This window comes from Sceloporus occidentalis, unplaced genomic scaffold, assembly GCF_023333645.1.
Source record: "Sceloporus occidentalis isolate IW3139 unplaced genomic scaffold, rSceOcc1.0.p SCAF_39, whole genome shotgun sequence".
NCBI classification, from domain to species: domain Eukaryota; kingdom Metazoa; phylum Chordata; class Lepidosauria; order Squamata; family Phrynosomatidae; genus Sceloporus; species Sceloporus occidentalis.
Genome location: NW_028317019.1, coordinates 9,150 through 23,683, shown reverse-complemented (window position 1 = coordinate 23,683; position 14,534 = coordinate 9,150). Strand labels below are relative to the sequence as shown.

Sequence of the window (14,534 nt, the reverse complement as noted above, 5' to 3'; positions counted from 1 at the left end):
ACAACCAGTTTAGGCTGTATCAGCTCTAGAGTAATAATCTGGTTCGAAACCACTTTAACTCTCCTGGCTCCATCCTGTGGAATCCTGGGATTTGTAGTTCGTTGTGGCACCAGAGCTCTCTGGCAGATAAGGCTAAGTGTCCCAAAGGTAAAATCCCAAGATTCCATAGCACTGAGCGGTTAAAGCGTTGTCAACGTGCCTTATTTCTATAGTGCAAATGCAGCCTTCTTTGGAAAGGGGATGGTGCTGAGGGTAAGCACTGGGGAGCTCTGGACATTTCAGCAGATGATTTATTTATGATGCACTCAGTTCACATCTAGCTTCAGGGACATAACCAGGGCCCTCTCCAATTCCCCATCTCCTCATCCTTCACCACTCTAAGAAGGCATGGAGTATCTGTTGTGTAGGGAAGCTGCAGTGCACCTATGCTAGGTCCAGGGTGCTTTGTTTGGTGCAGAAGGAGGAAGGGGATGCCCACCTCTGCATTAGCCCAAAGGAAACATATGTCACCTGCGTATCTCACCAGGAGGATGCTGTTCTCTGTGTCTTTGAGTGCTGCAGGGTTTCTTGCCAACTCAATCCTAACCCTGGTCCCTTTTCTCAGGAACTTCATCTCTGTTTCCTTCTATGCTGCTTTGGGGCCTCTCTTGCTGGAAGTGACCAAGTGCAAGACCACCAGGACCCCTGCCCACCTGATGGCCAACACAGAGGCCAAGCGGAGGGAGTTGGGCTCCAAAAGAAAGAGGCTGCGGAGGTACAAGAATTCTTTGGTGAGTTGACGTTCTTGACTATTAATTTCATCTGTGTCACTGCTGGGCCAGTTCATGAAAGCAAACGGAGAACATATGCTCCCAATTTAGCAGAGACAGTCCTGGTTAACCCTCTGTCAGGGGATTTTAAAATGTCCCGGTTGCTCTCTCCTCCCCCCACTTTCCCCCTTCTCAGCTCACTTCAGTTCCTGAGTGCCATTCAGTTTGCACCCCATCAACTCAAAAGTGGGGAGAAGAGAGGAAAGATGGAGGCAGGATATTGCCCTTCCCAGGAGGCTGAAGCTAAAGCAAACTGCTGTGCCCTTCCCCATATGTGTGACCTTCCTCATAAACAACTTTGGCCATCTTCACCGCCTTCTGGATTGCTTGTCCACATGTGTCTTGCTTTTCCCATCTCTGCAATGTTGGAGGATATGGGGGAACATCTCTGGATCTAAATATGGGGTAGCCCCAGTGGCCCTCAATCCCAGCGTGCTCCCCAAAACTGTGATTAAAAATGACATTTGCCTCTGAAATGTGGCAAGAACTTTCTAAATGCACTATAATTCTTTGGTGGCTAAATGTTCTGTTTGTGTTGGGATAGTGAGTATCGTAATACATCCTCAATATGCCAGCCATGGCCTAAATTATATTGTTTATTATATTAGAATCATAGAGTTGGAAGAGACCACAAGGGCCATCCAGTCCAACCCCCTGCCATGCAGGAACTCTCAATCAAAGCATCCCTGACAGATGGCCATCCAGCCTCATCTTAAAGACCTCCAAGGAAGGAGACGCCACTGCATTCTGAGGAAGGAGTGTGTTCCACTGTCAAACAGCCCTTACTGTCAGGACGTTCCTCCTAATGTTCAGGTGGAATCTCTTTTCCTGGAGCTTGCATCCATTGTTCCAGATCCTGTTTTCTGGAGAAGCAGAAAACAAGCTTGCTGTTGACAAAGAAGCAGAGACTGATGTACAGTTATGTGATGATGGAGAATTATGAGAATGTGGCCTCTGTTGGTAAGGAACCGGAATCCATTGTATTTTCTATGAAGACTGAGGTCCCTTTTGTACTAAATTATCATGGTGCTATGATTCCACTAGAATTATAGAATCATACAGTTGCAATAGACCACAAGGTCCATCCAGTTCAACGCCCTTCTGCCATGCAGGAATACATTTCCAAACACCGTCCAGCTTCTGTTTAAAGACCTCCAAGGAAGAGGACTCCACAAAAGTAAGGGAGTTGCACTGTCAAAGAGCTCTTACTGTCGCTCCTCAAAGGGCTTGATGGTTTCAAGATCCTTCACCACTCTGGCTGCCTTCCTCTGGGCATGTTCCAACTTGACAACATCCTTTTTAAATTGTGGGGCCCTGAACTGGACACAGGATTATTCTGACCAAAGCAGAATAGAATAGCACTATTACATCCCTTGATCTTGAAACTTTACTTGTATTGATGCAACCTAGATTGCCATTGGCCTTTTTAGCAATAAACTGTATTGGTTGTGAGTCAACTCCTGGTGCCACACAGCATTAAGCATCCTCTGCACTTAGCTTGCATCATGCCATGTGCTCTGACTCAACACTCTATGGCAGTCTCACAAGAAATGATGCCACTTTTCAATCAAAATATTTTTATACATATTTAATGGAATATTTTTCAATTGCCTGATTATATGCTTCCACTGATTTCCTCATGGCAGTTCCCCTACAATCTCTTCTTTGCTAGCGCCTATGAGTAAGGATACAATCGTTATATGGATTTGGGAGCATCCATAACAGTGTCATGCTCAGGTCACTCACACCAACTTTATTAATTTAACCTGAAATAGGGAGGGGTGAACATAGGGCTAAATCTTGGGGTAACACCTTTCACTCTTAACGCTGAGATTCAGTCTTGTCTGTCATTGTCCTTGTTTACAGAAGAATATGTCAGTCATGAGGGAGTCCACACAAGAAACAAGTCACATAAACGTCAGCATTGTGGGGAAAAAATTGCCTACAAGTCAGTCCTTGTCAAGCATCAGAGAGTCCACACAAGAAGGAAGCCATACAAATGCCAGCATTGTGGAAAATGTTTTTCTTTAAAGTCAGACCTAGTCAGACATCAGAGATCTCGCACAGGAGCAAAGCCATACAAATGCCAGCATTGTGGGAAATGTTTTTCTTGGAAGTCACACCTAGTGAGACATCAGAGAATCCACACAGGAGAGAAGCCATACAAATGCCAGCATTGTGGGAAATGTTTTTCTTCAAAGTCAAACATAGTGACACATCAGAGAGTCCACACAGGAGAGAAGCCATACAAATGCCAGCATTGTGGGAAATGTTTTTCTTCAAAGTCAAACATAGTGACACATCAGAGAGTCCACACAGGAGAAAAGCCATACAAATGCCAGCATTGTGGGAAATGTTTTTCTGACAAGTCAGCCCAAATGAAACATGAGAGAGGTCACACAGGGGAGAATCTACAGCAATCCCAGTAATGAACTAACATTATATTTGTCAAGAAGGAGTACAAAGAATATATTTTTAATCCTGGTGTAATAAGAAAAGGCCCTTATGATTTTATTAGCTTTGTCTGTCCATATGTCTGTTTATGTTTAAAAGTCATATTTTATTAAGTTTAGGTTTTAATTGCTAATAGTATAAGTAATTGCTTTGGGTTGTATATTTGTTGTGGATTGTGGATTGTGGTATAGGTTAGGTAGATGAGGGGTGGGATTTGTTGCAGCTGGATAGAATAGTTATGGGAATGATATCTTTTGCAAAGGGTGAGATGTTGTCTGAAGAAAATTTTGGGGTATTAACAGAAAGGGCTAGTTTGTGGGAATGGCAAAGGGGGCCTTGTTACCTGTGGGGCATAGACTGTGGGAATTGGGGGTGAGGCTAGGTTTGGAAGAGGGTGATGTTGAACGTTTGGGGTTTTAATGTATTGTTTGGATTGGAGTGTGCAGTTCTGGCTTAAACACTGAATTTCAATGTGTTCTCAATAAAGTTCTTTGCTGTTTCAACACACTGGACTCTTTGATACACAGAAGTTCTGAATTTGCCCAAACTGACCGTTTCTTCTCTCCTCAGTCCTCAGCTCCATTCCCAGCCATAAGGACAGCAGAGACAAACACACACACACACACACACACACACACACAGAATGCACAAAGACAGCTATATTTCAAAACTAGAGCCTTCCTTTCCTGTCTTTCCCTCCTGAGTACAGCTCTGCACCTTGGCCTCCATTGCGATCTCCTCAAAGGAAGAAATGAGGGAAGGAAGGGGAGGCTGCTGAACCCCTGGCGCATACCTTCCTTTCCTGCAAAGGCCGCCAGCAGAATAAGCAGCAGCAGCTAGGCCCTGGCAATCCCTGCGAATGCTGAGGAGGGGCCTTTGGTTGCATATCTGTATGCATAGTCTCAGCTCCTGAAGCCATGGCTGCCCTCACAGTCTGTTCTTATGGAGGGAGGAAAGTGGGGAGAGCCCTTGTTCATTCAGAGGAATGGCTGGAGGGTCTTCTGGGGGGGCCCTTGGGGGGTTATAAGAAGGAAGGAAACCCCTCTTCTTCTCCCAAAGAAAGGCAGGGGGCCTGCCAGGTCTTCTCTCCCTCTTTCGTTCCCTGCCCCCTACTAGGAGGATTCCTTGGGTCCCAGGTACTTGTGGGGTTATTATGAGAATAGACGCTGTGGGAACCATTGGAGAGAGGCATGGCCATGGAGGGGAGGGGGTTTTGGACCATCTCCCAGAAGCCTCAGCCAATCACTGCACACATGCAAATTTCCTTCCTACCTCAGTAGTCTACAGTCAATCTGAATAGATTTACAGAGCCCTACAAAGGCTCCTCCTTCCTCTTTGTCTCTCAGCCAATCACCATCCACATGCAAATTTCCTTCCTACCTCATAATGCCCTCCCTGACAGCTTGGCCAATGATCTGAGATTCTGGGAGCTGAAGTCCAAAACATCTGGAGGGCTGGAGTTTGAGGACCCCTGATTTAAATGCTAAGACCTGACTTGGATGCCAGCATTGTTGCAGAGGCCATGGGTCAGGTGTCCAGTGACTCTGTGAATAAGATCATACTGGATCACTTTGAATCTGTGAGTACTAAGGAGGTGGTCAAGCTCCTTGGAAATGAGAAGAAGACAACTTTCCCTCTGGATCCTTGCCCTTCATGGCTGGTCATCCAAGGAGGAGATGCACTTAGGACTCACCTGAGATATATCATAGATGCATCTCTTAAGGAGGGCTATTTTCCATCTTGCTTAAAAGAAGTGGTGTTACGGCTGTTTATGGAAAAGCCCTCCCTAGATCCCTTTGACATGAACAATTACAGACCGGTCTCCCATCTTCTATTTCTAAACAACATGATTGAGAGGGCAGTTGCTCTTCAACTCCAAGCAGTCTTGGATGAAATGGATTATCTGGACCCATTTCAAACTGGCTTCAGGGTGGGATAAGGAGTCAAAACTGTTATGGTATTACAAGGTAGAAAGGAAAAAGGTGGCTTAGGCTTGCCTAACCTTGAATTATATTATGATGCATGTGTACTTATATGGGCTAAAGAGTGGATTTCTCTTGAAAATAAGAAACAATTAGAATTGGAAGCGGGGGACATGAATGTAGGATGGCATGCATACCTAATGTACGATCATAGAGATACAAAATTTAATAAACATAAAATCAGGAAGGTAATACTCAAAATCTGGAAAAAATATAAGAATTTTTTCTATACTAAAATTCCAAAATGGGCCTCTCCACAAGAAGCATTTCACAGAAAAGAATACGTGGGAAATTACAAATGGTTAAAACATGAAGATTATGTAATAAATGTAAAAGGAAAAATGGAAATTAAAAAAAAGGAAGATCTAGAACGAGAAGGGGAAAAAATCAACTGGTTACAATACGCACAGTTAAAAATAGAAACAAAGAAAGACCTAAATGAGAAGGGTATAGAAACAGAAAAAACAGAATTTGACAAAATTATAATGGGTAAAGAAAAAGGTACAATTAGAAAAATTTACAAAATGTTACTAGGCTTTGATCAAGAAGAGGAAACGATTAAGGAATCAATGGTAAGATGGATGAAAAACATAGGGAAAACAATACAGTTAGAAACATGGGAAAAATAATGGAGGATTACTCAAAACTTTACAAAAGGAAACACTTTGAAAGAAAATTATTACAAGATCTTTTACAGATGGTACTTGACCCCCTCTAGGCTTGCCAAAATGAAAAAACACGTAGATAGGCAATGTTGGAAATGTAGAGAGAAGGTGGGAACAATGTATCATGTATGGTGGCAGTGTGAAGAAATACAGAAATATTGGAGACAAATACATAAAGAAATACAAGAAATAATGGAAATTAAAATTCCATTGTCTCCAGAAATATTTCTACTCAATATGATAGAAATACCACAGGGAAAATTAGACAAAACACAGAATAGTATGATACTATATCTAATATCGGCCGCGCGTATGGTATATGCTAGATATTGGAAACAAAAAAGGATCCCAAATGTAACAGAATGGAAAGTAAAAGTGTTGGAACTAAACGAGATGGACAAAATGTCGATGTATATTGTAGGAAAAACGAAGCAAGAGTTCGAAAAGAAATGGGGGAAATTGATAAAAAGTTGGTGTTAAGAAGGAGGGTGGTAGTCAGAAAGCAATGGGGGAAAGTATGATAAACATATTATGTCAGTCAATATTATAAGGGAGAATAAGAAAAAAGAACAGGGCAGTAGTTAATACCATGGGAAAATAATATAGATAAATATAATTATGGTAATAATAGAAATAACATCTTTGTTTCTTCACCTTTGAAAATGTTAAAAGAAGCCTGAAAAAAATTTTTTTTCTCTTTTTTACTTTTTTTTTCTTTTTCTATCTTTGTAAGAAAACCAAATAAAGATTATTATATAAAAAAAAAAGAAATAACCTTGCAATCTTGATCATATTCTGAGGTTATTTGGTCCCAGCCTCCCTTTGATTCTCTTGGATCCCTCTCCAAATTCTCATGGCCCCACAGAGACTCCCAAGAGAGGAGAGGAGGCCTGGCAGCCGGAGAAGAGGGGAGGAGGAGGGGGGCTTCCTTCCTTCCAGCCCCCAAAGCTGTCTCCCTACAGAAGACCCTCCAGACCCCCATCCTTGGCTCCAAAACGGGGGCTCTTCCCCCTCAGCCACCCTTCTCACAGAAGAACCAAATTTGGGGGTCTCCCATTGCCATCTTGAGGCCCCCACCTTCCCTTCCCTGCCAAGGAAACCCAGAAGGAGCCCTTCTTCTTCCTAAGCAGCCAACGGTCAAAGCCACCAGCCTTCTAGAACCCTATTCAGGCTCCATGCCAACCGCCTGCCTTTCCCAGAATTCCACGCTCTCCTTCCTCCCAGCGGAGGAGACCGGGAGACGGAGCAATGGGTGCAAACTCCAGGAAAAGAGAGTTTATTCTCTTAAACTTGTAATTCCAGTTGTGTCCCTTTATGAGGGAGAATGGGATATTATTATTATTATTATTATTATTATTATTATTATCAACAACAATTATGGTAATTAGCTTCTTGTTCCCAAAACCACAGAGCCTTGTGAAATCTCAAAGTCTGTGTTCATCACACGGAGGTTTTTGCAGCTCTTTGCAGCTCAGATCCGAAGCCACTGCGGGTCCAACGATGCGAATTCAGGCAACAACGTTTTGTGTTATGACATGTGATTCCTTTCTATGGGGCTCCTTCTGTGGGGCTTCCGCAGTGATTCCAAAGTGACCCCTCAATTTGGTGAAATCGGTAACAAGCGAATTCACAGAAATCGCTTCCAAGCTCACTCCGGTTCCACTCCAAATTGGTCTGGTGTGGAATGCAGCATCGCTTCTGCTCTGTTTCACCAATTTGTAATTGGTTGACCGCAAACCTCCCAGCTGCAAATTTCCCATGATGCAGTGCTGCAATTCCCCCATTTCCTTCCGGTGGTCCTTTCGCTTTCAGGGCAACCAAGGGGGAGGGGGGGAATAGGCAGCCAATGGGAGTGGAGGAAGGTCCAGGTAAAGGGAAGGAGGCTACGCCCCCTCAGGAATGGGAGCCAATGGGAAAATCACATTAGTCCCCATAGACTTTGATTTTATCAATAAAGAACATTCCTAATACAACGCCGCCCTCTTGTGGATACTCAGGGCACTGCAGCCTCCTTGGGCTTCTCACCAACTTCTATCCTGGAGCGCCATCTGGTGGCCACTCTTGGCAATTCACTAATAGCAGTTAACCAAATTAAACAGTATATAAAACAAAAACATGAAACAATCTAGACAAGGAAGCTTTTACATGGATCTGTAATTGGTTGACTGGCCAAACCGAAAGGGTGGTCAACAATTACTCCTTTTCATCCTGGAGAGAAGTGACCAAATGGGGTGTTCAACAGGGTTTTCTCCAGGGCCCAGTGTTATTCAACATCTTTATCAATGACTTGGATGACAGAATTGGTAGCATACTTATCAAGTTTGCAGATGACACCAAATTATTAGGAGTAGCTAATACCCCAGAGGACAGGATCAAAATTCAAAATGACCTGAATAGACTAGAAAGCTGGGTCAAAGCTAACAAAATGAAATTCAACATGGAGAAATGTAAGGTACTGCATTTAGGGTGGAAACATGAAATGCACAGATATAGGATGGGGGACACCTGGATGAATGAAAGTACGTGTGAAAGGAATCTAGGAGTCCAAGTAGATCACAAGTTGAACATGAGTCAACAGTGCAATGCAGCAGCTAAAAAGGCAAACTCGATTTAAGGCTGCATCAATAGAAGTATAGTGTCTAGATCAAGGGAAGTAATAGTGTCACTCTATTCTGCTCTGGTCAGGCCCCACCTGGAAAATTGTGTCCAGTTCTGAGCCTCACAATTCAAAAAGGATGTTGGGAAACTGGAGCATGCCCAAAGAAAGGCAACTAAAATGGTGAAGGATTTGGAAACCACAAAGGGACAGTCTCAATGCTTCAGGCAAGGAGCATCAGCTGCCCTCTCTTCGCTTCTGACATCTTCCTCCTCCGGATCTTTAACTTGAACACCATCCACCATAAGGTCCTTTAATTCCTTTATGTCTTCCTCCAGTCGATAAATGTCTACCTGAGGTTCTTCTTTGCTGGGGCAACCTTCAAGCGACTCCCCCACTGCCAAGTCCCAGGCTGTCACTCTGGCCCCCGACGGCCTTCCTTTCCCCAGTCTGGGACCAGAAACCCAAATCCTCCAGTGGTGGCCTGGATGGTGGGAGCTTCAGGAGGTTTCCCAGTCTTGGGCTTGGCCCCTTGTTCCTCTGAAGAAGGCACCTGCTCCTCCACCACCGGGATCTCCAGAACCACCGGGTTCCCCAAGGACTCTTCTTGTTCCTGGGTCTCCATTGGAGTTAAATCTGTGAGACTTTGCAAACTGTGAGATCTGGAGTTAGTCCTGTGCTCAAAAAATCAAACTCATTTGAAACAAAAGAAGCTTTATTGATGAATCCAGGCAGAAACATCCATTAACACCTTTTTGCAAAGTCTGAAGTCCAAAGGAACTTGCTCAACCCCTCCCTAAGCCAGCCCCCAATTCCCAAGTTAAGCAACACAAGCAAAGGTTGCATAGATACCAAGGTTGTGTATACTTCCCTTCCCTTCTCCCAGAGAGCCTCACCTTGAAGAGCGGTCTTCCCAAGCCAGCTTCACTCCTCCTTGATAACCAGTCTCCAGCTGCAACCCCAGCCGTCTCTCCAAACATCCTCCTTCATCTAAAAGCCACTCCATCTGTCTTTCTATTACTTTCCATTATGTGCTTTCTATAACCCATCACTCTACACTACCTACTATGAATTACAACTATAACTCCTACTTTAATAACCAAACCCTAATATTTTTACCCTTTATGACAGAACCCTTATACACTGTTTCTGACATGCAATGGGCCAGTCCCAATCCTTCAGGTATACAGCACCAGTCTGAAGTCACAATTCTCCCATCTCAATCTTTCAGGCAAAGAGCATCAGCATAAAGTCCCAATGAGCCAGTCACAGTCTTTCAGGTAAGGAGCATCACCATGTAGTCACAATGGGCCAGTATCAATCCATCAGGAAAGGAGCATGAGCCTGAGTTCAAATTGGGCCAGTCTGAATCCTTCAGGCAAGGAGCATCAGCCTGAAGTCACAATATGTCATGCATCCCTTTATTCATGCATCTATTCATTTAGGGTTTCATGCCATAAGGGTTATAGGTTTAGGTTTAGATTACAGTTAAGATAGATGGGATTTATAGTGGGTTAAATTAATATGTTTTAATATGTGCTTTAATAGAAGATACTAGAAAGAGGTAGAAAGATCATGGCTAAAGAATGCCCTTGTTTGCTAGGACTGGAATGTGTGGGAATCACCCTTCTAACAGAGGATTGAGTTTAAAAGACTGGTCTTTGTAAACAGAGGGGAAAATAGAGAGTCATTGATATTTTTATATTGTATTATGTTGTTAATGGGTTTATGCTTATTATATTTTCACATGGTATCATATTAGATTGGGATTAATGGGGTCATACACACACACACATACATAAATATGGACAGGTTGCTTATCTGTAACGGTATTTCTTCGAGTGGTCATCTGCGAATACATACAAATGGGTTGTACTGCGCCTGCTCAGTGCTGTCTGGAACCTTCTGGAATCACTGGACAAAATTTACTTTGCAACTTTTAGCAACTGTTTGGTGGTAGCTCCGCCCATCCCTTATAAAGCCCCTGCGTTCCAGCTCTTTCCCCAGTTCCGAGATTGACATGAGAATGAGCCAATGAAGAGCAGGACACTGAGGAGAGGACGGGCGGGATTTGTATGTATTCGCAGATGACCACTCAAAGAAATACCATTACAGGCAAGCAACCTGTCCTTCTTCTCTGTGGTTTCTGTGAATCATACAGATGGGTTGAGACCGACAAGCTTAGGTCAGCGGCGGAGGGAGTTGTTAGGAAATGACATGTATGTGACCACAAGATGGAGCTGTAGCGGAACCTATTAAAATTCCAGTGGTAGTTGACAGTTGACACTTGTATTATGGAATGTTGATGCAGTCACTCCTTCTGAGAGAGAGTATCGGTTATGAAAACTGGTGTTAGAGTAACTGCCTCTCTGTTTTGTTGTTATGGTTATTTAGTTGGTAAAGTAACTTATTCATTAAAGCCCTCGTGTAGAGTGAAAGCTTGAAGTGCCCTTGTCGTTATTTCTCAAGCCGTTTGCAGTGGTGAAGAAAGATTTTCCTTCTTGGCCTGAATACCTTTGCAGACATCTCTTTAAATTCCTTCTCCCTGGAGTCCTGTCAACGTGGTTCAACTCTGCAGGTGGTTGTGGTGGACACAGCACATCTTTCTATGCCCCAACAAGGTTTATGGGCCCATTAGCTGCGTGGACAACGTTAAAGAAGCTGTGGGAGATCTAGTTCTGCAATTGGTGAGCTGTGTTTGGATTACTAGAGGGCTGAAGAGAAAAGTCTTTCATTATCAGTTTGTTTTTGAAAGCTAATTCTTGTTTGGCAGCCTGCCCAGACTGTTATCAATATCAGAGTGTTTGTTTGCAGCTGTTTAAGTCGCAGACTCAGTGCAAACATGGAAGTGGCTGTCAAGTTTGAGAAACTGTCCCAGAAGAATTATGCTTCATGGAAAATTTATATGCAAGCTTTACTGGTAAAGCAGGACTTATGAGACTATGTAAAGAAACAGCCAGATCTTACTGATGAAGACCTGCTAGCTGGTGAAGAAAAAGCTAGAGCAACAATTGTTTTAGCTATAGAGTCAAGCCAGCTAAATCATATTAGAAATAAGAGGTCAGTGTTTGAAGCTTGGAAAGCTCTTGAGGCTGTTAATCAACCAGCTGGAGCCTTGTCTAAAATGATGTGCATCAGAAGGCTATATTGTTGTAAACAGCAAGAAGGCGAATCCGCAATTGTACATTTAAAAAGCAGGCAAGAAAACTTCACAGAGTGCAGCGAGGGTGGCATCTAGATTGAGGAAACCCAGAAGGCCCATATACTACTTAGTAGTTTAAGCAGAAACTGGGAGTTTTTGATGTACAACCTCCAGGGAGTAGCCAAAGCTGATTTAACTGTGGACCTTGTTGCATTGAGGATCCTGGAGGAAGTATAGAGGAGAGACTCTGAGGAGAGATTCAAGGGTGTGACTAGCTGGAGGCGACAACAAACCAACCAACCTATGACCTTGCCCGAGGAGATGTTTTTCCTATAGGGAGACCAGACATTTGATGAAGAACTGTCCAAAGGGCTCTGCGGCAAAGAAATGACAGACTTCACATAAGAAGAAGCTCCAGGATGGGAGGGGGTTTGCTACTTCTGTGGAGGGAGCTGTGAGTGGGAAAAAGGGCCAGTCTGTCTGGATTTTGGACAGTGGGTGTTCTCACCACATGACCCCTAACAGGGATGAACTACAGAGCCCAAGGCCAGCACCAGTGGACATTGTTGTGTTTGCAGGTGGTGACTCTGGCAATGTGGAAGTACAAGGGTCTGTGTTAATCCCAGGTTTGAAAAAGGTTGTTCATAATGTACTGTGTGCACCAAAACTGCTAAATAACCTTGTAAGTGTGGCATCTCTTACTGATGATGGATATGAAATCGTTTTCAGAAAAGATTTGGGGATTATATCCAAGGAAGGAGCAATGTGTGGTAAAGCCTTAAAGAAAAATCACACTTACCACATGGTGAAACAGGTGCAATGAGGGAAAGTAACAAACAAATCACTGAATGATGGGTGTGCTCATGACTTCCATAGAGTTATGGGCCACATAAGCTTTAAGGGTTTGAAAAATCTAGAAGAGATTTGCCCAGAGTTCAGAGTAGAGAGCTGTAATGGTTGCCTTGACTGTGCTGTGTGCAAAAGGGTCAAAGTCAAGGCTTACCCCGTGGCGAAGGTGAGTAAATGCATTACCCAGAGGCCTTTTCAGGTGGCACATGCAGACTTATCAGGGACACATCAAATAACGAGTTGAGGGGGGTGCATGTTTAGCCTACTAATTGTAGACAGGCATACCTGATTTACATTTGTGACGATGCTCAAAACCAAAAGTGAGGCTGCTGACATGATCAGAAGATGGGTTAATTCTGTTGAAAAGGAGTTTCCCTACAAGGTTGGCACTATTGTGACAGACAGAGGTGGGGAATTTCTTTGTAATAACTTGCAGCAGTGGTTTGGGCAGAAAGGAATCCAACACAAAACTACAAATCCCGGATGTCCTGTGGAAGATGGTTTGGCTCAATGCAGGATTGGTATGTTAAATCAAATAAGGGATTGTATGTTGGAGGATTCTGGAGCACCAGCAAATTTGTGGGGAGAAGCCACAAGAACTGCTTGTCACATTATCAACAGGTCATGGTGCAGTGTGATAAACCAAACTCCTTATTTTTTGTTGTATGGTCGAGCACCGAACCTAAAGTACTTAAGGGTTTTTGGACAACTTGCCTTAGTGTACATTCCACCTCAGTTTAGGACCGGTTGGCAAACCTCCATACCTGGATTAGGACCTCAAACAATCAGCACTTCCGTTTTATCTGGATTCAGTTTCAATCGGTTTTTCCTCATCCAGCCCATTACTGCCCCAAGACATTCATTCAGAGGGGAGATGCCTTCCTTAGTTGACGCTGAGATATCTCTGGGTGTCATGAGGATACTGATAGCACCCCGCCCCATGCCTCTGGATGATCTCTCGCAGCGGTTTCATGTACATGTTAAACAGCATTGAAAGAAAGCATTCTTGAAGTTGTGCATAGATGGTACCTCACACCATACAACTTGCAGGCCTTACTAAGAACCCCACCTATGCTGTTGGAGAGGATGTAATACTAGAGGTACCTTCCTGCGCATGTGGTACGGTTGTCCAAGTGTATTTGCATTTTGGCATTCAGTACACTGGTACCTCGGGTTACGAAATTAATTCGTTCCGCTATTCCTTTCGCAACCCGAAAATTTCGTAACCCGAAACACATTTTCCATTGAAAATAACTAATGCGTTCTATGACCTCAGACTGAACCTGCAAGTGAAAACAAAGGTACAATAGAGGCCTATTAAGCTAAGTACCCTACAATACAATGTAATGCAAAGTTGCCTGAGGCACTAAAGAGCTTAAGAATGACTTGCAGGTCCATTCTAAAGTTTCTAAAGGATAAAGAAAAAAAAGTTTTGACTTATCTTTGCTGGTCCTGGCATCTCAGAGTGAGGCAGGAGGAGGAGGAGGAGGAGGGGGGCAGCCAAAAAACCAAATTTAACCAATTTAAGCAATTTAACCAATTTAACCAATTCAACCAATTCAACCAATTTAACCAATTTAACCAATTCAACCAATTTAACCAATTCAACCAAATTAACAAAGTTAACCATTTTAACACAGTTAACCATTTTAACAACATTTTTTTTAAAATTTGGTGTTTTTTTTAAGGGTCCTGAGCACCTTTGCCCTTCTTGGATGACGGTTCTCCCTCTTTTGTGAAGAACTGGTCCAAGGATGTCTGCTTTTGCCGGGCCTTAAGCAGATTCCTAAAATGGCTAAGGCAGACATTATCAAAATGGGCAATGGCATGGCTGGTGAGCACCTTCTCAGGATGATGCTTCTCAACATAAGAAGACACATTGTGGAATTGCCGCAAAATGTCTTTAATTTCTGCTGTTGGCAAAAATGCCCCCGCAGCCTCCTCCTGCTGGCCCCTGTCGAAATGGAGCACGTCCTCATCCACGGCGGAGTGTTGCATGGCCGCCAAGGCCTTCAGGTCCTCTGTTGTCAGGTCCTC

At 43.5% G+C, this 14,534-nt stretch overlaps 1 long non-coding RNA gene across 1 annotated transcript; it reads left to right on the top strand.

Moving 5' to 3' along the window:
* Nucleotides 1-240: 240 nt before the first annotated feature.
* Nucleotides 241-3,696, top strand: LOC149290364 (uncharacterized). Its single transcript, XR_016277230.1, has 3 exons — nt 241-770; nt 1,418-1,769; nt 2,676-3,696. It is a non-coding gene; the product is annotated as an uncharacterized LOC149290364 (long non-coding RNA).
* Nucleotides 3,697-14,534: the final 10,838 nt, after the last annotated feature.